The sequence below is a fragment of the Phodopus roborovskii genome, unplaced genomic scaffold, assembly GCF_943737965.1.
Source record: "Phodopus roborovskii unplaced genomic scaffold, PHOROB, whole genome shotgun sequence".
Lineage (NCBI taxonomy): Eukaryota > Metazoa > Chordata > Mammalia > Rodentia > Cricetidae > Phodopus > Phodopus roborovskii.
The window spans coordinates 31,338,799-31,365,899 of record NW_026126433.1 but is presented as its reverse complement, the minus strand read 5'-3'; positions in this window follow the sequence as shown (position 1 = coordinate 31,365,899).

Sequence of the window (27,101 nt, the reverse complement as noted above, 5' to 3'; positions counted from 1 at the left end):
AAAACTCCCTGAGGTTAATAATTCATGCATGACCTGTGATTGCGGTTGTACGTTTTATCTGTTTTCATTAGATGTTCTCTTTTATTGAGTTTTCACAGTGTACATTGGTAGTCTGGATGTGCCCCTGTTTGAAATAAGCTTTTGCGTTTGAAATGTTCTGGACTATATAATTTCATTTGAACCATTATGGGGAGCACATGGTTCCTGTGTGTCTGGCTTTTTCAATTGTTTCACACTGCTATCTAAGACTGTGGTTTGGAGATCGATTCCAAATTTTCAAGGTGCAAAGCATCATGGTTCTCACTTTCATGTGGGTTAATCTGTCCCCTTACTTCTCAATAAAAGGCTACCTGATCCTGAGAATACAGTTCCAAATTCAGAACATGCCGCAAGAAGGCACCAAATACTCTTGGACATGAATTGTATCCCTCTTCTGTTCACTGCAGAAGAAAAATGACATTTCAGCCATTTGGCATGATGCCGGCCCCCCCAGGGGGTGATGTGCAGGGTCTGACCTACCCCTGTCACTTTATTGCTAGAGATACATTTCCCCCTCCATGAAATGCCTGCTATTTAGCTTTCTAACACTATACAGAGATTCCTGAAGTAAGGGATATCCTGTAGCTGTTGTTGGATCATATAATTTATACCTCATGCTCTTCCCTAGCTGATTTTAAAACTGACTCAAACCACTATTACTGGAAATACATAGATCCTTTATTTATATCTATAGATATATATATATATATATTTGTACATATATACATGACAAATATTAGTTGTAGCTCTCTCTGGATTTCAAGTATTCCTTTTGTTTATATTTTCTAATTTTTCAATGTATCTGAATTATTTGTCTAATAAAAAACAAAGCAAAGGATAAATTTCTCATTTGGTGCCTAGAGCAAGGAAACTGGCAGTCATGGTAGACTGGGGAAAGGGAGGAAATGATGAACATGAAAATAGACTACCAAGGCTGGGGGATGTTTAAGGTGCTTGCTGTGTGAGCATAGGGACCTGAGTATGATTATCCAGCACACATGTAGAGGGCCTAATATGGTAACATGTGCCTGTAATCCCAGGGTTGGGAGTCAGAGACATAAGAATAATGGAGGATCACTAGACAGCCAGTCTAGCCAACTGGTGAACTCCAGGTTTGGTGACGTTGTCTCAAAGGGTAGAGAGGGGAGAGATGGTGGGGAATACCAGACAACAATCTGTGACCTCTATCCTACCCTACTATGACAGCCTGTAGGGGCCTTCAAAGTAAGTGGAATGTGCATATATGCATATGTGTTAGTGCAATTGTGTGTGAGCCTGTGCATATGAATGCATGCAGGCATGCATGCCTGTGGGTGGGTGTATGCGTGTGCATCTGTGTACCTGTAGGTGGGTGTATGTGAATGTTTCTCTCAAAGATGTAAACTCCAAACTAGGACCCATCATTAGGATTTCTTCACATTTAACTTGGATTCTTATCTTCTGGAAGAGATGATGGGTAGTACAGGGTATGGGCATGTGCTGAGGGTATGAGGAAGGGTGAGCTCTGGTTTCTCTGAGACACCAGCAGTGAGTTTGGCTCCCTCCCTCTCCTGCTCTTTCCTCAGCTGCTCTGCAAACTGCCCATCTCTTCACCTGCTCCCTTATTTTATCCTGCTTCTTTAGAGGAGGGAAGATCTGGCTTTTTCATGGTTCATGGATTTTCCTCAGTCTCTTCTGATTGCTATGGATTGGTAACCCCTGTCTCCATGATCTTACAGAAGCTATTTAAGGGAGTCACTTTTATTTTAACTCATGGTTTCAAAGGTTCAGCCCGTGACCACTTGGCTCCATTTCTGGGCTTGTGATGAGGTAAAGCATCATGGTGGCTGGGAAGTGTGGAGTAGGAGCTGTTTAACTCATGGTGGACAAGAAATAGACAGAAGGGGAGGGGCTGAGAACAGTTCCAACCTTAAAAAATGTGTTGCTTCCCGGGACTTACTTCCCTGCACTGGGATCTGCCTCTGGGAATCAAATATTAACATGTGAGTCTGTGGGTGGTTATTTCCTATTTAACCCTTGTAAACAAAAGGAAATAGTAGTTTCTTCCATTTCTTTCTTTTTAATGTTGTTTTATTTTTACAGGTATGTGCAGACCATAGGCATGTGCTGAGGAATAATCCTTTGGTACTCTGTGAAGATTTGTCACTGTGATTGGTTTAATAAAGAAGCTGACTGGCCAATAGCTGACCAGGATAGAGTTAGGTGGGAGAGCCAAACTGAGAATGGTGGGAGGAGGAAGGGTGTAGTCAGAGGAGTCACAAGCCAGACACACAGGGAGCAGGATGTGTACAAAATGAGGTAACAAGCCATAAGCCACGTGGCAGCACACAGACTAATGGAAATGGGCTAATTTCAGTTATAAGAGCTAGCTGAAACCAAGCCTGAGCTATTGGCTGAGTATTTGTAATTAATACAAGCCTCAGTGTGTTTATTTGGGAGGTTCTGGTGGGATAGAAACTTCTTCCAGCAGTCACAGCCAGAAGCAGGACTTGCAGGAGAGGTAAAAGCTATGAGCCTCAGGGAAGCACATAGAAGTGGATTAATTTAACTTATCAGAGCTAGTTAGTAATAAGCCTGAGCTATTGATCAAGCATTTATAATTAATAATAAGTCTCTGAATGGTGACTTGGGGAGTGGGCTGAAGGGATTGGAGAAGTCTGCCTATAGTCATGTTTGCTGCTGCTTCTGGCCTGACATGCATCTTTATGTGTATGGATGTATGTGCTCCTGTGTATATGTATGATCATGCTCCTGTAGAGGTCAAGGTTCAACTTGGGTGTCATTCGTTAAGAGCAAGCCACCTTACTTTTTGAGATAAGCACATCAGGATCACCAACTCAGCTAGGCTTGCTGGCCAGGAAGCCCCAGAAATCATCTTGTCACCTCCCAGTGCTGGGATTAGAAGCATGTGCCACCGTGAGCTTAAACTCAGGCTTTCACACTTGTACAACGAGCACTCTTTACTCTTCTACTTTCCGCTCTCAATAGACAAGGCAAGCTTTTGGAAGTTAGAAAACATGTTCTCAAACGGCAAAATTATTTTGGAAATCTAAAGCATGAGACTTCAAGCCCATGTTGTGGGCTTTATAACACCGTTGGGGAGACACTAGTGGCCTCCCTCCCTCCTTCCCACCCTCCTCCCTCCCCCCTTGCTCTCACTGTTCTTATTCTCTCCTTTTTAGTTGTTATTTATTCTTGACTTTTTGAAATCCTCCCTACTTGTGGACAAAGAATAATTTCTGGGGCCAGAAAGTCTTTTGTCTTTGTGTAGTCAGGGGGTGTGTGCAGAGCTCGAGGGAAAATTCCTTAGTTAATACTGCTAAATTTCATTGTAACACATGTAATGCGGAGCCAATTATGTATCTATCGTGTAAGCTTGTTATGAGGATTTAATGAGAGACTCCAGGAGAAACACTCAACACACAGGCCAGGCAGTAAGCGGTAAGGGCTCAGTAAGTGTTGCCGATTGTAACAGGTGTTAGCATTGCTCCTGCTACTCTGCAGGACTCTTTGCTGGCCACTGAGAAAACAGAAAGCAGCCTCCAGCATTCAACCAAGCACCCTACTGGATTTAGCCACACACCTCCTCTTCAACCAAACCCTCTACTTCAGCCACGCCCTCTTCCTAGCAGAGATGGTTTAGTAGCTACTACAGAGCTCCAGCGACCAATGCCATTCTCCAGAAGCCATAGAGAAGCTGATGAATCACATATCTTCCCATGCGGGAAGCAGGTAAGATTCTTCTAGGTTCAAGATTCTTCATGTTCAGTTGGTGACCTCTGGAAGACCCCAGTGAACCTGTAACACAGGACTGAACCTGGAACTATTCCTGTCCCTAAGGCAGGCAGAGGTTCATGGGAAAGAATGGAATGTATGGTAAGCTAGCAGGCTTTCTACATTGAGAAAGGACTAGCCTGTCACGGTACCAACATAAAAGGCAGCCCAGGAAACACTACAGCTGCTTGGATACACTTCAATATTCCTGGAGTCGAGGACCTGGCTCCAGGGCCTGTGGATCAGTTTTTATAAGTTCCTGACTTCTGACACAGTAATCAGCCTGCTGGTGTAGCTACTTGGTGACGTATTTAAGTGATGGCAGATAATGGGAGGTTCTACAGAAACTTTAAACCTTTGTCTTTAATAGTAAGGACCAAATGGAGCTGTGCAAAGCAATGGAAAGTGCTACCTACCCAAGCACCTTGGCCCCATTCCGTTTGCAGACCTTTATTGAAACAACCAGAGAAACCTATATTTTTCCAGGGAGCTTTGCTGTACCTTCCCTTCTCTCCTCTCTCCTCTCTCCCCCACCCCCCTCTCTCTTTCCTCCTCTCTCTCACACACAGAGGCATTCACAGATATGTACATACATAAATAATAATAATACACATAAATACATGCATACAAATACACATACATGAACACATATGCATATGTATCTATACCCACAGCAATGCCTCTAGGATAATGCCATACTTGGGATAGCTCATTAAGCTAATCCTGCAGGATGCCTTAGGGCATCATTCTCTCCCCTTCCTTCTTTCCCGATCTCCATGGCAAGTGCTGGCTTCTTGAAGATATTGGGTGGTTCTGCAGACCAGTTAGGAGAAACTTAACATTGTGTGTCGCATCACCACTGAGTGAGCCCTGAAAAACTACATACTCATGATGGCCTCACATCCCTGAAAAGACATCTGTGAAGATGAAGTTGAGGGATGGAGGAAAACAACATGGCTGTGAGGAAATAGTGAGGCTTCACTGATGCAGAGAAAGCAGGGACCCCCCCCCCCCCCCCCCCCGCTACTTAGCACACCCAGTGCCCACTGACCCAGGCTGACTTTGCATGGAGGTCTCCTTTCACCTGGTCATAGGAGACAATGGGATTCTGCTATTTTGTATTTGAGATTTGCCTGCTAGGCTTCTCTGCTACAGGCTTCCTCCTTTGTAGGCTCAGAAACATCATATTCTCTTTTGATATAAACCAACTTCAGCCACAGCCTCACTGCTCCCCGAGTTGCTTTCTGAGTACCAACTCATCCACTTATGCCCAGATTCCCTGTTGCCTTGTGTCTCCATTGTTTTCCCCTGCCCACTTCCTCCTAGAGTCCCTTGCTCTTCACCAGGCCTCCCAGCCTAGGCCTTTCACTTACATCATTCTGGTGAGAAAGTTAGTTTCTCCACTCTCTTTTAGCTCTAGCATCTCTGGGAGAAATCTCAGTCCACCAAGTGGACCCTCTGCCTCATTTTACCCCAGGGAGGAAAAGTGATTAGCCAGCCTTGAAATTTATACTGATCTGCTGGGTCCTTGGCAGGGCTTCACAGCCTTTATTTCTCTCTCCCTCCCACATCAGATACTCACTCCTCTCTCCAAGACATGGTGGACTGGCTTCTCAGAATCCCCTGCAACTGTGAGCTGATCTTTTAGAGGAATGATCTACAGAGACCTTTAGCTCCCCTAAGGCAGAGCTTAGACACCACCTATTCTAGAGACACCTATCTTGAAAGATACCTTTCAACTTTGGGTTACATTCTCTGCTCTGGGCTCCCATTGCAGCTTGTGTGACAGCCTGTAGCTTCTAGCATGGATCCCTCCAAAATGGCTTGTTCTTCCTTTCTCCTTAGCTTTCTGGACATCAAGCTCCTAAAGAATGAAGCCTATCTCTAGCTGGTGGGACTGGCACCTTTTATCTGGTGAGTCAACAGCTGATATTCATCTTTTATGGAAACATGACTCTAAGGGCAAGATATGAACAAAGCCAAGAGGGTCAGGGGCTCTCCATGAATGTTCAGGGATGCCAGAAGAACCTCCTGCTTCATGGGGATCTGAAAGCATGGCCTGTCGCATACTGTGGCAAGAAAATATTGTCATATACTGGCATTCTATGGATTCACAAGTGCAAATTTTAGCAGGAAGAAGATTCATTTATTATTATTATTATTCTGCTCTCTCTATCCCTCACCCCAAAAAGTTTCCCTTTTTGCTTAGCATCCTGAAGTATACTCCCAGTGAGCTGATGGGAGTCAGGACCTCGAAGGCCATGGAAGCTTTTCTGCCCTGTTCTCACCCTTGTATATCTTTTCATCCTTTTGCCAAACCTGACCACCATTTCTAAGGTAGGAGGAGCCATCTAAATCACCCTTACCCATGAATTTACTTTTGCCTTTGCAGAAACAGAGGCCCAAAGATCTCAAGATCCCATAGGGAGTAAAAAAGGTAATCCTAAAAGCATTCAATCTCCAGACCTAACCTCTACCCCACCATATTGCACGCCTCTCCCGAGGGGGTTTTGTCACCAGGGTACCATGATGGAGAGGACATTTCCTGATCATGGTACTATAATGGAGACAACATTTTCTGGTAGGATATTCTGGCCTAAGGATAGACTCTGGAATTGCTGGGCTTATGAATACTGTATAGTGGCTGGCATTCTCCTAGCTGTTCATGGAGCCTGTCTTGGCAGGAGGGAGAGCTACCTGTTGCCAGTATGGCAGGACAGCCACTCTTACTGATGAAGGAGAAATCAAGCCCAGTCTGACAAATGACAAAGGAATTTTGAATGTGGAGAGATGCAGGCTAATGAGCTCTTACTTTATGCATATTATGTGGCACAGTGACTTGGGTTGCATCTTGAAAAAGAATTGCTCTGGTGGTACCCAGCCAGGTCTTACCTGTCATCTCTACATTTTCTGAGAACACAACACTTGACATAGTTGAGACATGTGGCTTGGATATTATCTTATCAGGTGTACCCTGACATGCCATATGTTTATCTGTCCCAGGGTTCCTCTGGAGGCAGCCAGAGCAGCAGCCGAGGGAAAAGGAAGCACGAACTACAAGTGAAATGGGAAGGAAATGACAGCCAACACTGTGCACTCTATGTCTCCTTTCTGGGGATTCTTGAGACTCTCTTATTCACTTTGTTTCTGCTCAGGGCAGTGAAATCAGATGTCTAGACCTTATTCATTTAGAAAACCTCCTGTCTTCCAGGGACAGCTCTCTGGTATTTCAGTATGCTTCAGCATCTAAAAGAACATGGAAACCCAACAGTTAGCACTGATGTCATCTAACAGAGTGGTAACTACATGTGCCCATGAAGTTACTGTAGCTTGGATGGCAAGGCCCTCTAAGGAGATGTTTCCGCAGAAACCTGGATGGGGAGAAGGCACTGGCCTTCCTCTGAGTGCGGATAAAAGTATTCCATGCAGAGGGAGGAGCAGGTGCAGAGGCGGCATGAGGATGTGCTAGTGTGCTGTGGATGAGGCAGAGGATGTTGTGGCTGGAGCCTGGTAAGTGATTGGCAGGTGGAGAGGCAAGAAAGAGAAGGTGAGATGTATGGGGCTTAGTGGGTCAGGAAAGGGGTTTGAATTTTATTCTTACCACTAAGTTTTGGAAGCCTTTAGTAGGTAGGGTGTGACAAGGGTTGGTTTGTACTTTTTAAAGATGACCCTGTACACCACCATTTGTATCAACATTACACTTAACAACTAATGGTGGAAGCATTCTTTAGTCCACTGACTGAAAAATGGACAGATAAAATGCAGTACATGCTCCCACATGGAGAAACCATGCGGTTTTTACACTGAGTGAAATTAACCAATCACAGAAGGGGTCAGGAGTTTCTGTTTAATAGATATTGGCATGATGAAGATATTCTTGAAATGCATGATAGTGATGGTTGCCACATATTGAGTATGCATGGAAATCCAGCGAATCATAATAGTTAAACAATAACTTTATATGTATTTTACTAAAACAGAACAAACAAAACAAAAGAAGCAAAAGCAAAATGGCTCATGGCTTCTGTGGACATCTGTAATGTGAGAGCAAGAACAGGTAACAGGTATGTGCAAGCCCAAACAACCACAGGGAAGAGGCAACTTGACAGTCTGTGTCAGAAGCAATGATGGTTTAGACCAGGGAAGGAGGGAATGGAGAGAGAGATGGAAAGAGAGAACAAAGCAAAAGAGGGTATAACTTCAGATTCATATTTTTAAAAAAGATGCAAGACTTGGGCACAGATGCCCTATAGTCCTTATGTGGGTGACTGAAACATTTTACAAAGTATAAGCAGACTCGATGATGAGCCAGGCTGGGGGCTGAGGAAAAGAGAGAAATGTACAGTCCATTCCTTGAACAATAAAAAGCTATGTGTGGAAGGATGGTGACCAAGCCAAATAATATTATTAAATTAAGTACCAAATTATTAAATAAAGTACCAAAGAGTAAGGTGAGCTCTGGGCCACACAGCTAACTTGCAATGTCATGTTCTTGATTGATAGCTTTATTTTTGGTTTTTTAATTAGAATGAAACTATGTTCATTTATGACATAGCTGAACTGTGTGGAAAGAGCAGGAGGAGTAGATTGATTACAATTCCAGAGATAGAAAGTCCGGCTTCTTATCCACACAGGGGGAGGAAAATTGTACTTAAATCTAGTGTTGCTGTAACTTCCCAACTATTGCTCCTAAATGAATCTTGATATCTGTCTGTTGGAATTGATGATGGGATCAAGAACATGTCTTTAAGTTAAAAAGGTTTAAGTAGATCGAGCCTAACCAAAATGTCTTGTCACACTCCCAAATGTCTTCTATGTGTGACATTCATACAGGTTATTAGCAGAAGTCAGAAGTCATGCTGGCCATACCACATTCACTAGTTGATTCATAGTGTGACAGTCTCTGATTCCCATACTAGGTGTTTCCAACAAGGAGGAAAGAACACATGACTTGAGGTCAAACAGCATGCTGAGTGTTGGGAGTCAACACGCTTGTTTGTAGGGTCTGGTAAAGTGGCCTACACTTTCGCAGAGTCTTGGTTATACTTCATCAAATACAGTGGGAACTTTGGAGTCTGAAAAGGTTGGGTGCAAATTCATTTGAACCTCTCCTTTTGAATGGTGAGGTTGTTGTCCCCTTTGCTTGTCTGGTTAGACTTGAGAAACTGTAATCAACACAGCATTTTGGGAGTGAGGCTGTATGATTGCCAAGGCTCAGTAGTGAAGTCAAGGAAATACCTATTCACTAAGCCCCTGTATAAACCGCCATACATAAGGATACCCAGTGAGCACAGCTGAGTCATCCCACAACAGAGGCGAGACACACATTTAAGAAGCCATTTCAGAAATGATCTGCCAGTCCTAGTCTCTGGTCATTTTTACCAGCCAGATACACACCATATCTTCTAGGCTCCAATCAAATTTCCTGACCCATAGATTCTATGTGCAAAGTGGAATGGCTGGCATTGAACTCCCTAGGTTTGGGAAGTTTATTACCCTGATAATCAGGATGGGATTGATATTACATTTCTTAGGATGTGTGCTTTAAGTGGAAAGTGAAGAACATTACACAGCACCCAGCCTATTTTATAGCCACAATGAACAAGAGCTTTTCCATTCAAAAGAGAGTATTGCACTGGCTAGTAGAAGTTGACATATTGATTAAGGGCTAAATACAACATGCAAGCTTTATAGAGTTGGAAGCAAAACACTCAAAATATCAATCAAGGTTTAGAGCTGTGTCAAGGATGATGTTGGAAGGAGGAAATATTTAAATTATATACTCAAAGATCAGCAGTTGTCACCAGCTGGCAAAATGGAAGAGTAAAGTTGCGGGGATAAAGGGGACACTCTGAAAATGACAAAGGTACCTGAGGTAGCTCATTACTCCTGGAGCTCCTGCCTGGTCAGGGTCTTCCAGACAGAAGAGAGGACTTACAGGAGCATCTAATATTGACAAGGTGTTGTCATGTACAAATGTGTTGAGACTCATTCATAGCCATTTTTGGATGCATGGGTCCCACAGGCTGCCAGTCAGACATGCATAAACCAACACAAGTCACTGAGTTGAAGTTACCTCTGTTCCAACTCCTAGGCTTCCCATTTTGCTCAAAATGAAAGCCTATGTCCTAAATGTGGTCCTGAAGTCAAGAATGAATGTATCATTGATCACCCAAATGGATGCCCTTTGAAAGTGAGCAGAAGCCCCATTGATGTTACTTCAAAGACAGCAAACTTACTGTGGGGTTCTCTTGGGCAGTCAGGAAGTATGGTCACCCTGCTTATGCCACCAGCTCTTTGGCATTTCCTTAGCCACACCAACTTCAGCTTTATCTCCTATGCTGGTGGGTCACAAGGTTTGTTCTCTGTTTCTTATTGACCTTCACTTAGTGGTGCTCATTTGTGGCTTCACTCTGTATGAAGTGACTCTTCCAACAGTCTCCTCTTCGTTGATTTGGTTTCTTCATAGCAACACATTTTTATGTTCTACTGCTTATTTGGTGTCTAGTTGTGTTTCCTCTTTGCTAGAGTAAGGCAAAGGCTTTTGACTTGTTCCAGCTGCTGCTTTTCTTCTACATGCTTGTAGCAGTGTCTGATATAAAACATAGTCTAACACAGAATGGTTCATGCGCTTGGGTTTAAGTGTATAGAGGAATGTTTTACATGAGAGCTTTTTTTGGTGGTGGTGGTTGTTAGTAGCTCTTGAAAACAGCCAAGAGGCATGTCTAAAAGAAAATGTATGTCCCATGTTCAGCACAGTTTGCTCTTATAAACTTTCCCTTCACATCTCTTAGTATCATAAATTATTATAGCTGGAAGAAATCAACTCTAAAATTCTATGATTCTAAGTGACAAGCTCTATTATATCTTTAAAAAATTGAGATGATATATTTCCTGGATAGCAAAGAAAACTGGAGGTCAAGGCAATAAGGGGAAACTGAGGATTTGGACAATTTATGAGTCAATTTCTTGGGCTGGCAGACTATTGGGATTTCTCCTGATTGCTGCAGGGGGCATTTCAATCCTGCTGCGAGCTGCTAGACTAATACTTCTTCCATTTCTTTAGCTCCCCACTAAAGTCTACAGATTTTGGTAGATAAATTGTCAGCAGTCCTTCCCATTTCTGAGGCATTAAGCTTAAATCCTGTTAAGGTTCCTCATATATTAAAAATAAAATTTCTATTAACTTTTCCTCTGTTGGTATGATCAGAGTTAAATTAATTTTCAATACTTGTGTAGAGCAGCAGGAGAGAAACAGCCCCAGAGCTGTCATGAGCAGGCTGCTGGGTGGTAAGGGAGGCCTGGCCTGATGCTGATCTGCATGTATCCACATCATATAGCTGTGCTGGGCTGACTCTGTACTCACAGTCAGTCAGAAGGATGGGAGTAGCCTTCCTGACTTTGCCATGGTTCTGCTGGGTAAGACTTTTAGTTATGCTGAGTGAGCTAGCTCTTAAAACCAGTCTGCCTGCTTTGTCATCACTGGGTCACATGACAGTCACAGTCCTAGAATGGCTCTAGAATTCACTTTCTGTGTCCAGAGAAAGAGCTTACTTTTAAGTCTGCATATTTAGGAGGCATGGGCTTTACAACTGGATCTGTAATCAAACCTGTTTCTATCACTTAAAAGCTAGAGGACTTAAGCAGAAAAACACAGAAAACAAAAAAGAGCTACTGTCTACTGAACAATTATTTTTATCTTGGTCAAAGAACAGAGAGATGTGTATATGTGCATACAAAATTTATAGTATTATATCAATTATACATTTCTAATCATTATTATGTATAAGAAAGAAGGATTTTCCTTTTAATTCCTCCCCACCCCCGAATTTCAGTGTAATTTTTCCACCATTCTGGTGCAGATGCAAAGATTCACAGCCGAGAATCTGCCTAATAAAGGCTGTATAAATGGTAAATGACAATTATTTAACTTATATCTGAATCTACATCCAAAGTATAGTTGATCATAAGACTATAAAATGAATTATTTCAAATCTCCAAGTGTTTCATCTTGACAATAGGCAACTCATAGCAACTTCACAGGCTCTATGTGGCTCTATATGATAAGATAAAGCATGTGAAGTGTTTAGCATAGTACCTGACATAGCTCAGTAACTGTGGACTGTTACAATAGTATAGTTGTAATTTACCTCCCTCTTTCTTGCAAGACTTGGGAAGATGTTTGTACTTATATTAGTTACTTTTGCACATACACCGTGGCCACGACATGTGACACAAACTTCAGGGAGAAAATATTTATTTTGGCTTATATTTATTCAAATTTGAAACAAGGTTGTTTTACATGTCAATCCCAGTTTCCTGACCCTCCCATTCTCCCCTATCACTCCCAGGCTTATATTTTCAACGCATGATGATAAAGAAGGCATGGCAGAACAGTTCCATTCCTATTAAAGAAAACGTGTAACAGAGGCTGCTCACACTGTGGTAGAATAGTAAGCAGAATGAACAACAGGAACCAGGGATGGGTTTAACTTTCAGAGACCCACTCCTAGTGACCAATATCCTATGTGTTGCACAGATTTCAACATCATGGCACTAGCTAGAGAACAGATATTTAAAACATGAGCTTGTCTAAGTATAAACATTGACACTTAGGAGAAGGCAGTTTGATGCTGCATCAATTTAGTTAAACAACAAAAACAAGTTTCTCTGTTGAGCCTATGACTTCTCCAGGCATGAGTTACTACTGACCAGTCTTATAAAAGCAGACATGGATGGTGCCATAGACATACAATCTAAGTAGATGGTGATTCATTGTTTCCATAACAATTGTGTCTTTAATGCACAAGTGGATATATGTTGCCTTGTAAATTAGTATTACAGTTCACAGCCAAGTAAGATAGATTAAAATGGTAACAATGCTCAATGTAATTCTCCACTATTTTAGATGCTTGAGTGCTATGTTTTGAGATAAAAACTGTAATACTATGGAGTTGTTCATTGTTCTATCCATCCACCCATTTGTTTAATATATATGTATTTGGAGGATAAGGAATTGAGGAATGATAAAGCATGTACCCTACTTCAAAGAACATTCAGATGTGTTTGGGATGGTCAAACTCATATAGACTAAATTAAATAATAACCAGGGAAATAATTGCTCCAAGTCTAATGAAAGGGCTTGGAACAGGGTATAACCAAGCTCCAGAGGTATGGATCTAAGCTATAGCTGGGGTCTAAAACAAGCAGATTTGGATTATTAGAAGAGAAAGTGATTGAGATACCCAGTGCTTGAGTTGAGAAAGCATTTGTGCTACCATTAGGCATGTAGTCATACAGAAATGGAATTTCATTGTCTAACTTCTATTCTGACAGACACAAAACAGACAGAAATTAAGAGTAGAGGTTCTTTGGAGTTCTAATAATGAACTAGGAGCAATGTGCCTTCTTTTAGAAGATATAGCCTATTGAAAATTCTCTTAAACCATTACACTGTACCATAGAACACATAAAACACAATCATATTCACCACATAAAACAGTACTACAAGCCATTTTCCTCCTGCCTTCATGATAATCAATAATACTATTATCACTACCTCCATCTTCACCAGCATAACCACTACAACTATTTTTTATAAAATTCTCATCATTACTTTGATCATTTCCAATGCTACCATTATTGCCTTTAACACTACTACCATCTCAATACCACCAGTACCACCACCATTTCCACAAGTAAACCTTTCAGCCTCTGTAATTATTAAGATTAATGGTCTTCATTTTAAGGCTTATACCAATCCAAACTGAGTAAAAAATACCCCCTTTTTTCTATCCTGACTATAATCTCTAAAAGAATAGTGTGTATCTTCTCTAGCTTACATTTTGTTAAAATCTACACCACAGAGAAAATAAACTAAGAAGTTAGTTGCCTAGCTCCAAGTCCAGGTTCCCATCTCCTCAAATACACATGGAAGAGAAGTCGAACTATTCAAATTCCAAGAGATAAGATAGGGGGCTATTGGTGGCCACTAACAGGGGAGCCTGCCAAAACCTGCCAGATAAGGTGTCTTGTCTACTCTACTCAAGCAACAGGTAAGGCTGACTTTAAACCATAGCACAGGGTATGGCTGCATGAGCAATGCCCAGAAAGATCCTATAAATGGTTCCTTTCATTTTCTATTGAAATGAAAGAACAAGAGAGAGAGAGAGAGTAGAAATGAATTGTATTCCTGCTGCAGAGAGTTCATTTGATAAATAATGCATACAGAGTTTGCAGTAATAACTGTTCTTTCTCGATTCGGTGTGTGCGAGTGGGTTTTGACATATACTCTCTGTATTTCCAACAGATGGTTACTGACTGGTGCCTGGACTGGCATTATGAAAAGGCAAGGCAGACTGTTAACACTTGCTGTAGTGTTAGAAAGGTTAACTTGGCTTTCTTCTTGAGCTGGAGGGCCCACATTTTTGTCTTTTAGGGGAACTATGGAGTGGAGGCAGAAGATGGAGGAAGACCTTGCTTTGCTCTGGGCTCCTAGGAATTGGGTGGTAGGACAGCATGTGTAGCTGAAGTGGAGATACCAAGGCTCTCTGCAAGGGGAGCACAGCTATGCTTTGAAGGCCTTGCTCTTGGCTTCTCTTCCCTAGCATCAAAGCCAGTCCAAGTGACCCCTGGACTCTGAGAAGAATACAGAGATATAACCCTGAGCTTTCCTGGAAGAAGAACTGGACCAAAAGCCGCAGGAGGCTCTTGGCCTGCCTGTGGGTATTGGAAAACTCACCCGATTCTCTATGATTCTCTCTCCAGCTAGGCCTTGGCTTTCAAGAGGACGATACTGGGTTCATGTGCAATTAGTGGTATTGAACCATCATCTATTACTTTCCATTTTTTTCCTCAAAGGCAGTGAGAACACACATTTTTTTTTCATGTTACCTCATTTGGTCCTTACAGTAATGAGGCAGGAATTTTTAACCCATTTGACAGATATAAAAACTAAGGTTTGATAGGCCTGGTGAGTTATCCATGTAGCAAACTAGTAAGAGGAAGAGTTCACTCCAACTGAATTCCAGTTAATTTTTCAGATTCTAAACCAGTGCTTTCATTTCCATAAGTTGTCACTCTAGAGACATTTCCACAGGTCTCTGTTTCTACTTGTATAGGGGGAAGAGTAAGAGCAGTGTACATCTGGGAGTCCAAATAAATACACATATTCCCCTAGTGTGAGCATGCGCGCGCGCACGCACACACACACACACACACACACACACACACACACACACATCTTCACATAGATGTGTACAACTTGAACCCAGATGCATGTGTATGTCTCACACAGGCACTTGTACATGTATGCCAGTACACACACATGGATGTATATTCCCAAGGGTGAAGTCAGAGGCATTCCAGCAGGGGAGGGGTCCTGCCAGTCAGTATGTTTTTGTTTGCTTCAATGAAAAATATCACTCAAATCCTCAGGAATCACATTCTTCCTGGTCCCAGATGGAGTGGAGGAGCACACTGGGAGCTCCAGGAAATGATTGCCACACTGCAGGGATCTGCAATTTTGGAGAATCGTGATACAGGGCCTCTTTTAGCGGCTGACCCCTCATTGGGGTTCATAGCAGTCAGTGGTTACAATTTGCAAGGATGAAGATTTATAGCTCTCAGTGTCCAGGAAGATGTAATTTACCTCACAGGAAGACAGCTTTTGCTCCTAGGAAAATGGTTTACCTCCCCTGCCTCACCTTTAGATTTAAGGAATCGCTCTGAGAGGTGAGAGGTTGTCTAAAATTTTAAATATTAGATTCACTTCCCTAAAGATTAGATAATGTTAATACCAGAGCAGAATCGTGTTCCTATCAGAGTCCCTGCTCAAATAACCTACAAGGAACTTTCCAGAAAACCACGGAGAATGAAGCCTCCATATCCATCTTCTGTTTTTCCTTCCTCCCTCCTCTGCCTTCTCATCATTTATTTTGATTTCATTCTGAGACGTCTCTTGGGAAATCTTACTTTTTTGTGTTTTAGGATGTTTACTGCTTCTCATAATTTTGTTTTCTGTCAATTTCTGTTTTCCTTTTCAGTTATATCCTTTCCTTCTACCCACATGAATTGTTAATAACCTCTCTCTGATAGTCTCGTATTTCTTCCAATTATTTTGCCATTTCTTGTGTATTGGCTATTTTTCACCCTGTTTTTTTGGGTTTCCCTCTCTATCCTTTCTAGGATGGCATTGCAGGCTGAGCAAGGACTTGGGATTGGAACACACATTAGTCTGACCCCAGACTCTCACAAGTTACTAGCTGCATGACCTTGACAAGACACTTGATCAAACCTTGAAACCCTTATTGCAATATTAGAAATTTGAGGTTACTACAGCTATGATGTAGGGCTATGCTAAGAATAAAATGAGATTCCACTTGGAGGCACCTTTCCTCAGACCTGACACATGGTAGGTACCCACAGAATGTCCAATTGTCCTTGTCACTCTCTCCAAAAATACATTCCTGGTTCTTCACAGATTCATTCAGTTACACTGAACATGCTATGTGGGTTAATTGGGTTTCATGGGACAGTCAATTCCTAACTTGCTGTAGAAGAACAACCAGTAACAAGACAGCTTTGATTTGGTGCCGACCGAAGAAAACACAGTAGCTACTTAAACAATGAAGGGAGTGATGAGGCCAGGGTTCAGTCTGCTCATGCTCTGTATACACACTGCAAACATCTTGATAATGGGGAAGGGGGAAAAATCAAAATGCGCTCCTTGGTTCAAATGAGCTGTCACAGCCTGGGAGATAAAGATGTACTCGTCCATGAAAGCTGGGTGCTAGACACACACCATCATTATGCACAATTTAATAATATACACAGGACTTCTCCCAGTTCTTATTTGGCAGCAGCCGACACTCCGAGCGCTGATCTTGCTAATTTTGTGTATTTGGATTCTGCAGTAAAACAAGCAGTCTCAATATTTGGGTTCACTGGGAACCAGTTCCAGAATTGTAATGATGATTAAATGTGGGAATGCCCTAGTTGCCTTAAAACTTAATTAACTCACACTGACAGGGCTAGCTTGATGATATGCAAACCATGCCACTCCTTCCAGGGACAGGAACATCCAATGGTCTCCACCCCTAACCCAAATAACAATGGCAACAGGACAAAAACAGCTAGGGAGAGAACATTGACCATGGTTAAAATGGTGGTAGGGGAGGGACAGAAGTTTGTACTCCCCTTGGTAGCTTTTTTCTTTATTAATAATTTGCTTTGCTAACAATGTCATCTATTTTTTCTGATGTAGCAATAGACTGTGGTTTGTAAATTACATCTATAGAATGTAGAATTGGGTTGTTATACTTTTATTTGAGAAAGGAACAGGTCAATGGTAACTTTCTTTTTTATTATCATTATTATCTTTTTATTTTACATGTCGATCCCAGTTCCCTCTCCCTCCCTCCTTCTTACCCTCTCCCCCACCTCACCCCAATCCCACATGTAGGGCAATGCCATCCAGGTGGGGTCATGTAAATCTGTCAAGTGATTTGAAGTAGGGACTAGAACTTCTCTCCTGTCTCTCGGTTAAGGGAGTATTCCCCCATGGGGAATGTGTCCGCAAGGGCCTTTTGTGCACCAGGGATACAGCCTAGTTCCACTGTCTGAGGTCCCTTAGACTGCTCAGTCCTCCTGGCTGAGACCCATATTCAGGGGGTCTGAGTCAGTCTCATGCTGGATTCCCAGCTATCAGTCTGGGGGCCCGTTAGCTCCTCCTTGTTCAGGTCGGCTGTCTCTATGTATTTCTACAACCTGGTCTTGTCTTCTCCCTCTGCATCTGGATTCTAGTTTGACTCAGTGTTTAGTTATGGGTGTTTCCTTCTGTTTCCAACAGGTACTAGATGAGGGCTCCATGATGGTGGATAAGTTAGTTGTTGATCTCACTATCCGGGAAGGGCATTTATGGTGGTAGCCTTTCCACAGTTGCTCAAATTTTGGTTGGCGGCAGTCTTGTAGGTCTCTAGACCTTTCTTTAGGTTCAGTTTTCTCTTCAATGGTAACTTTCTAGAAGCCAAGAACCAGGGCAGAGGACTTCCTTCTTTGGGCTTTCCACTTTAGAAGATTCTATGTCTGTTTCCACCTCAGACAGCCTAGTGTCTAAAGCAAGGCTCTTATCCCAACTCCTTGGTTTATCAGTGGCCTCTTTTATTTTAATTTACAAATTGGAACATCCTTTTGGTTACACCATTATCTCTTCTTTCAATATGTGTACTTTTCAAAAGCAAAAGTATAGAGAACTCTCAGCCATTCAATATCTACCATCAAAGGGTAGGGTTATTTCTGTCTTCTTGCATGGACGTCCTCATCACACTGACTTTTGTCCTCATACTAGCTTCCTCTTGATCTCAAAATAGTTGCCAGAGCTCAAGCTATCACTCTTACCTAACAATATCAAAGTTTATAAGTGGGGAAAGAGTGAGTTTCCATTACTTTAATACCAATTTAAAAGTAAAAAATATTCCCTAAAGCTACTTTAAAGCTCACTGAACAAACTGTGCCATGTGCCCATTCCTATGGCAGTTGCCTGAAAGGTAGACCAGAGACATCATGATTGGTATAGATGCATCAGTATTTCTTCATTTCTATCAGGGGCTGGAGTATGACTCAGTTTCCTGTAAACTGCCATAAAACAATTGGACAAAATCAAGATTCTATGGCAAAGAAGACATAAGGGGTATTGACAGATAACCCCAGGAGTGGGAAGCCAAGGGACAGTGATTTTCCTTCCCTAGTTGACCATGTCTTGAGAGCCTTGAATCTGAGAAAAGCTACCAACATGCTGTCAAAAAGAATATGCAGTAATAACATGAATATGTTACTTCCAAATAATTGGTCCCTTTAGTCAAACACTGCTAATCATTTCCTTCACAAAAATCTAAGTCATCAACCTCTTCTGCTTAACACTCAACAGAAAGTCTTGATTTCAAAGGGAGATTCATCAAGGAATGGAAATATTTGTTAACACAACTACACAGAACTCAACAGTGAGGGGCATATCTATTTGCCCACCAGGTTCAATAGACAGAGGTTAACCTTTGATCCTAGAGGCTACAAGGCTTAAGAAATCCAATATCCAGAATTAAAGTATTGAATACAACATGAAACATCTTGAAGAAGGACAAAAAGCCTATTAATAAAGACTGTAGCTAGAACAGGGTGAGAAGGCCTTGCTGGTTCTAAGGTAGTTGAGAAACTAAGATCAGAGCTAGAGGGAGCCACATCCAGCTCTCTGAGACTGTAAGAGACATCAATATTCTCTAGGCCTATATGCCAGGGGCCATCTGCCATCATAGAGGAAGGAGGAATCACTTACGCTTGGGTGTAGATCTGTAACTCAGTAACACAGAGCTACTAAAATCTCAAAATATGGCTAGAGCCAGACATGATGATGTCCACTTATAATCTTGACACTCAAGAGACTGAGACAGAAAGATCACAAGTTCAAGCAGCCTGGGCTACATAGTGAGACCCTGTCTCAAATATCCCAAAACAAACTGTATTGTCTTTGACACAAATTTTAACTCTATTACTAAATCATTGTAAGAATTTAGGCATACCTACTCATGTCTCTTAGCCTCAATTTTCTGATCTACAAAATGGGGAAAATGCCACTGGTAACCCTAAATTAAGAGGATTAAGAAATAGCCCCTATATCTTAGGGCAAAGTGGTCCGTTATTCATGCTTGGTATGTGTCACTTAGTATGCTGTGTCAATCAGTGGCTCAAAATGAGACTTGATGTCACATTCATTAGTAAGTAGATTTTTAACATGCATTGATCAGAAAGCTGGTGAGTGTCCATATTTACATTTTAAATGAATCTTTTAAAACAAGGTGTTTGCTTCCCAGTCTCTTCACCCCTAAGGTTCAGCTGTGTCTGGATTTCCAGGTACAAGCCATGGCTGGCACATAATGCATGATTCAGAAATAAACTAGGAGGAAAAGAAGAGAGTGAGGAAGTTATTTAAGGGTGCCACTTTGTCTTCACCTTTACTTACCAATGGCCCCAACTAAACTCTCTGGAGCTAGAATCTTTCACATTAATGTGACAGTCTGTCAGCATTGTCTATCCTCATTGCTCAAGCCTCATACCCTTTATAAATACCTGCTTAACCCAACATAATGTGGGATAGCTTGAGATAACTACCTCTTTCCTGACCCTCAGGTTTGCTTGTATAGTCCAACTCTGCTTTACCAGTTGGGCCCTTGGCTCTACAACGTTGGCATCAGTTTTGCATCTGTTCTTTTGAACTTGCTGTGCAGAAGCAAGCAGCCTTCCTGCTTTTGCATCATTTTTCAATGAAATATTTCCCTGTTGAAGCTCCTCCTTACTTACTGCATGTGGGTTCAACATTAGCTCTGTTATGAACCTCTACTTTGCACCCCAGTCAATCCTGTGAATTAAATAGTATGGACCTCCTTTAATAGGCAAGTAAACTCAGATTCAATTACATGTATCTGGGAATAAAATGATGTTTTCTGGCTTCCAACTCCTTATTCTAGTCATTCTTCTGCACCAGAGAGACAACAATTTGGCTCCGAGTCTGTGGAAGACTTAAGGAAGATTCCCCACCCCTAAGTTTAGGTAGTATGGCCTACTTTCTCAGTTGGCTCCTTAATACTGTCTGAGCTGGACTAAATTTCCCTCCTCTTATCTCTCTGGGTGATGACCTACAGGTGGTACCCTGGGTCTTCCTGGGCTTGATCTTTCCAGAGGCTAACATCCTGGGTCTGAATCTTTGCCTGCTACTAGGGCTTTCCATCTATCTTGGTTGGCCATTGTGTCTACCAGCTCTCTGATGTGAGAACCTTTAACACTTACCTTAGGTAAGTTAATTATGTGTCTTCCTCTGACTTTCCCCAAAGTCTGCTTGCTATTCATCTGAAGAACCATTTGATATTGTCTGACACCATAAAGGGCTTGTTCATCTTCCAGACTTTACTGTAGGTCCTATGACTGCATCTGTACTTTATCCTGTGCCACCTGATATGACCCACATCAGTAGACAAACTAACTTGTTCACAAGTCCGGAATCCAGTCTCCTGTCTCCTTTTGGATTTCCAGTGGTACTACCACATTCCACAGTTGAACCATGACATAGGCACAAACCTCCCTGGCCTTTACTCTCTGGAGCACAATTAAATTGCAGCAGAGGTAGGGAATTTAGCCTTTACCTCTAAATTTTGGAAAAAGGAGACTAAGATTCCAGGGTCTAGCTAATGATTAATAGTTCTGGCATATTAGATTCGACCCACCAGGGCAATGTTAAATGTGATTTATGAGTTGGTTTTAATTGAGATTTTACTCAATTACTATTCCCCGTACAGGACAGACCTAGACCCATGCTCGTAAGTGCACAAGAGTCTTGTAATGGGAATCCCTTCAAGGGAGATAACCTCTTGCCCTCAATGTGGGACCAGAGGCAGCTTCTTTCCTTCCCTATCCTGTACCCTGTATAGGTGTTAACTTTGGAAGGGTAAGAAAAGCAGGGAAGTTTACCTTCACCTCCCTTGTTTCCTCTAATGCCTTCAAATTGAAGTTCAAATGGCATGTTCACCTGGCTTGCCAAAATTGTGAACCCTGTACAGTGTGCAAGTGAGTGACTTCATGGGGGAATTTCCATTCTATAAGAGGACTGAAGAACTAAACAACACTTCGAGGAACAACACCCCTAAGCAGTGGGATTTTAGCCCACTGTAGAAGTGTTCGATGGGTTTATAAACAGGGAGACAGAGACAGAGAACTATGAGTTTTTGGGTGTGTTGGGGGGGCTTTGAACCATGACACTGGAAATTGCAGCTGACATGCTGGGCACTGGTGACAGGCACACTGCTAGCTGAAGGGACAGTAGTGCAGAGCAGGGGCAAATATAAAGAACTACGTGGGAATTTTCTCTCCACAATCCAAAGCTGCTCTCTGACCTATAAGTGGGAGAATTAGGCTTAAACAGCACTTACTGAATCTGGAACTGCATTGGGCAAAGAAAATTACTTGTTAATACATAAAGCCCTGCATTTTCTATAATGTGAATGCCAGTGAAAAATGGATTCGTGCCTGCCTCATACAGAGAAGCCTGCCTTTAAAGTACTAAGGTAAATGTGTCCTTAGGGAGAGCAGGAATGGCAAATTAGATAGAAGTTTGCAATGAGATATGGAAGCAGAGGCAGCCTGCGCTCAGCTCTGTGCTTGGACAGCTCTGTGCTTGGGCATGTACATGTAGAGCTCAGGTAGGTTTTTGTGGTTTGGAAGAACCAGAGAGCCATAGGTTGTTCCAATTTGGGTGCATGTGGGACACCTTCTCCCTTGGGATCTTCTGGAGATGTGCAAGTGAGAGAAACAGGCAGTATGATGTGGGCGACAGGCATAAGCAGAAGTGAAGATGTGCCTTTGAACTTCTATTTCATCTTTGGGCAATTCACTCTCTCTAAGCTTTAATTTCCTCTGCTGTATATGAATGAAGACGGTGATACTTGTCCCATGGAGTTCTTTTGAGACTTAATACAGATAAAGCACTTGGCATAAGCTCTTATTAGTGTATTTATTTTTACCTTTACACATGCCTTCAAGAAGATATGACCATTTAGTATATGATAATCAAGTTCCTATTTTTTTTGCAGTATGTCGTCTGACCACAGGTGGACAAGAATACTATGATAGATATAGCAACAGTGGCATTCAGGAGACACTGTGAAAACACTGAAATGAATTGATCCACTCTGAGGACAGAGGAAAAACCCGAGAAAGCAGCCAAGAGAAGGAACAATCAATGTTTAGTCTGAAGTTCAGGCAGGAGTAACCCAGGCAGGGGTCATCTAGGAGGGGCTCTGCCTACACAAATGCATGAAGGAAGGGCACCCAGATGTCCTACATGAGCTTCCATGTGGCTAGAGGAGGAGGCGGTGGAGTCAGGGAGGAGAAGAGGACAACTTGGTCAGCAGTCATTATGGAGGGTTTATGCAAAGGCAGTAGATGCTTTTGAGTAGTGGAGAAGAATCGTGGGAGGGCTTTCAGCCACAAATGTGACCATGACACTGGCAGGATGTATATATGAGCCTCGGGGAGACTAGTGGCAGTGTGACTCAGCAGTTGTAGCAGTCGAGGGAGAGATGATGGAAGAATGCCTTGTTGGTGATAGGATGGAGTGGAGCATGGAGAATCTGCAGACATTGAGAGGAGAATGAGCAGAGCATTGGCCCTAGGGAGGTGTCACAGTGATTTTTAATTTGGGAATTGCCCACCAAGTGCAATAGAGAATTCCGGAAGAGGACCTCTGAAGAAGGAAGACACTGAGCTTAGCTGAGGACCTGGAAGTCTGATGGACCTACAGAATTGCTAGTTGCTAATGCCTAGTGAGTATCCAGTGCTGAGCTGGATAAATGCAACTGGTTCTCCGTGAAGTGACCTCAGGGATTCAGATCAAATGACACATAGTCTCTTTTGTTAAAGAGACCACTGTCTTGTCAGGAGGCAGACATCTGAATGAAAAATGGGAGGCGACATGAGGTTGCCAGAGAACCCAACTCAAAGAGAAGCTAATGAGGTGAGATTGGTCAGCAAAGGCTCAGATCATAGGAGGGTTTTCAACAGAATCCCCACAAAGTGGGTAGAAATTCACCAAGCAGAGAATCAATGAATGGGAAAGTACACAAAGCCTTGCAGGAATTCTATTGTGGGCACAGGATTTGTGCAGCCTTTTGTACCTGGACAAGGACTATTGCTTTGTAATAGAGTCAGGGGATACAAGATGGCAGAAGGAATGTGGTCTAGAATTAACTATAAGGGCACTTGGAAAGCTGCTGAAGGAGTTCAGGCATGATTATAGAGGGAACAGAATCTGTCTTGTGAACTTAAAAATAAAAGGCTTAGGTTCATGAATTGAGACATATTTGTTTGAGATCAGTGTAGAGTATGGACTGAAGTTAAGACACACTGGGGCTAAAAGCATAGTGGCCAGCCTACAGAGTACTGTAGTGATGATCCAAGCATGAGATCTTTCATGAATATCAGCTGCTGCAGCATAGAAAGATGTATCTACAAAGACTAAAGGAAGCATTCGTTGACCAGTGCTGGATGGACAGAGTATAGAAGAGGCAGGAAGGACTGGGAGCTTTCCAATCAAGATGGTAGTGTGTTCTATTGGAAAGAATACCATGAGAAGCAATACATTTGGAGAGACTGGACTGCAAAAGGTGAGTTTGATGTCAGATATGTTGCATCCATGGAGAAATCTAATTAATGGACATCCAGCCTGTGGATCTGGAGCTTGTAAAGAAGCTCAGACCTACAAAGCAACCACATAAATGTGTAGTTCACTTCCTGGGAATGGGCTATAACATTTAAAAAAATGTACAGAGCAAGAAGAAAAGAAGGCAGAGGAAGACAGAAGAGGGCAAGAGTGATGGGAAGGTTAAAAGAGAATACACACGAAAGGACTTTATAGATGTCAGGAGAAGAAACGCGCCTTCTCTGGATTCCTCTGGTATGCTCAGTCTTTCTTCCAACACAAGACAAGTCTCTGTGCTTGGTGATGGGTCATTGACCTATTTCTCCATTAGCTGCATCCTGACAGTTGGTGGTCATTGCTTCTGTTGCCTGAAAATGTTGTACAGTCCTGGGAACAAGATGAGACCTTAGTGATTTTGGTCAGTCATTGAGAGTTCAGGCCCACCAAATGCAACTGAATGAAATGATGGGGGTGGGTGTTGGATAAATATGGGAGTATTCACAGCCTCAGCTTGGTGTTGGGGGAATAGCAGGACCACCCAGGGTAGCTTTATGCTGTCAAAAAAAAGGAGGGTGAACCCCTCTGAATCTGACAGCAAAGAGAGAAAGGCAACAGAAACACCACAATTAGTAAAACAGAACAAGTGTCTCACAGGTCCCAGGACTGGTGAATAGATTGTTGTAAGTAATGGACTCACTTAGGCCCTTCCTGCTGATCTTTTTATCTTTGGGGTCTTGGCAAATTTTGGTGGATGTCTCAATCTGTGCTTGTTGCAGTAGTCATAATTTGAGTTATGTGTTGATTTGCAATGAGAGGAGGCACTTGTAGTTGGGGTGGGGAGAGCGGTGCCTTCAAAGATGCAGGAAGGAAGTGCTGAGTCTCACTCAGAGTCTGGTTCTAACACCAGCACAGGTTTGGCTGATGGCGAAGTGGGGCAAGGTGAAAGACAAGAAGATTTGGAGTAGAAGTAGCAATGGGAAAAGTGAATGCTTTAAAATAAATAGTGGTCCTGGACAGACACTGTTTGGGCAGGATTTTGCCTCTTAGCACTCAAGCCCCACTTACTTCTCCTGAGTTGCTATATTGCAGCAGGCAGGAATCCTAGTGAGAGATGTCTGATGGACTGTCAGAGGATAAGCCACAATGCCATCTCAAGCCGTACAAACCCCAGGAATACAATTTCTTCATCTGGCCTCTTTCCCCAGCTGCCAAGAGCATTTTCCTCTTGCTTTCATTACTACATTTCTGATTTCTTGGCCACACAGTAACTCACTCACTCACTCACTCACTCACTCACTCACTCACTCACTCACTCACTCACTCACACACACACACACACACCCTCACCACCAGACCTCCCAAGCTGCCCTCAACCCTAATCGTGAATCATTGCTAGTTCCCTTAATGGAAATAATACTGTTTAAATATGAACTGTTGCTAAGATATGGAAGAACACACCTCTTTCCTGGGGAGTGAAATTTCCAAGTTGGACAAAGCAAGAATACCCCAGCAGCAGCCTTGTAGTGATGGATGAAGGAAAGAGTAGTCTGTAGAGTGTTGGGCAAAGGCATAAAAATCCATGGCAAGGGTATTTGCGTGATTCTACCACCAACCTGACTGGGTAGCCATAGTGATGTTGGAGGCATAAGGCTGAGGGGTTTTGCCTTTGATTTTGTTTCCCTTTTATGTGTGAGCAGCTAACAGAGTGCGGAAACTGTGCTCTTTAATGTACAGTCTACCTGGAAAGATCAATGGCAGCTTAACATGCATTTCTGTCTAATATTCACTTTGGCAGGCTTTGTAATAAAAATGCTGGTTTTAATGAAGTGTATTAAAATGAGGAGATTCATAGCCAGCCTGTATGCTTTTATCACTATTGCCTCCCCTTGAGCTGTCTCAGTACAAGCCAGTCTGTGGAATAGAGAAAGAAATATGTCATTTTAGGTATCACAAATTTAAAAAAAAACTTTCCTATTTTTTGAAAAGATCTGTGTTACTAATGGACATGTTTCAATGTTTGCACAATATGAGGGCTTTTCAGAGATGTGTCTTGGGAGACAATTGCACTGTGAGTCAAGTGGGTGCAGATAACTGGGAGAGTATATCAGTTAAGAACTAATTCTACTTCTTCAAATTTTATGTGAACATCCTCATCTTGAGGACCCCGAGATGCAGCCATTATTGGATACAAAGTTTACAAAGAGGTGAGAAACTTAAAAGGATGGTGGGTGCTAATAAGATGTAAGTGGTGTCCTTATGAGAGGAAAAGACTGGAACAGCCAGGGGTACTAGGGTGCATGCACAGAGAAACATTCCTGTGAGGAGGCAACAAAATGGCAGCCATCTGCAAATTGCAGAAAGTGGCTGCCATAGAAACTAGCCCTGGAGGCATCTTGAGCTTGAATTGAATCTCTAGAACTGTAAGAAAACAAATTTTTGTTGTTTAAGCTACCAAGTCAGTAGCCAAATTATCAGAAAATGCAAAGTTTTGAGACTGGAGAGAAGGATTCTGTTTTCATTCTTTGGGAGTTAAAACGATTTGGTGGAATAGAAGGACAGTCTATAGCTAGGTTTGTCCTAACAAAGTTTATGAGGATGTTGAGAAACTTCTAGAAGGTAGAGAGTGGGGTTAGTCACTGAGTTAAATTCTCTTTAAATGCCAAAAATGATGCCATTAGTAATAAAGAGTATGTGTTAGATGAGGCAGTTTGAGAGAGCTGTACTTACAACCACAGGTCAGGTGTTGTCCGGGAAGTGCGGTTTAAATGCTCTGCGTTGAATGCATGAGCAGCTGATAAGCAGCATAGCACAGTGGCTGGAAACACAGCCATAGGAACCCCAGCTCTACTGCTCAACAACCACTGACTTCTCTGAGCTTGGGTGTTCATGGTGCAGTGGGAGGAGATGCAGTGCCTGCCCCATGAACCAGGGTAAGGATTCAATTAATTATGTGCTCTATATGAACAGAGTGAGAAGCTCTTCACAGTGACTCTGAAATAGAACTGAGAGTTCCCCCCAAATGTTCCCTTTCTGACCTGGGGTCAGAAAA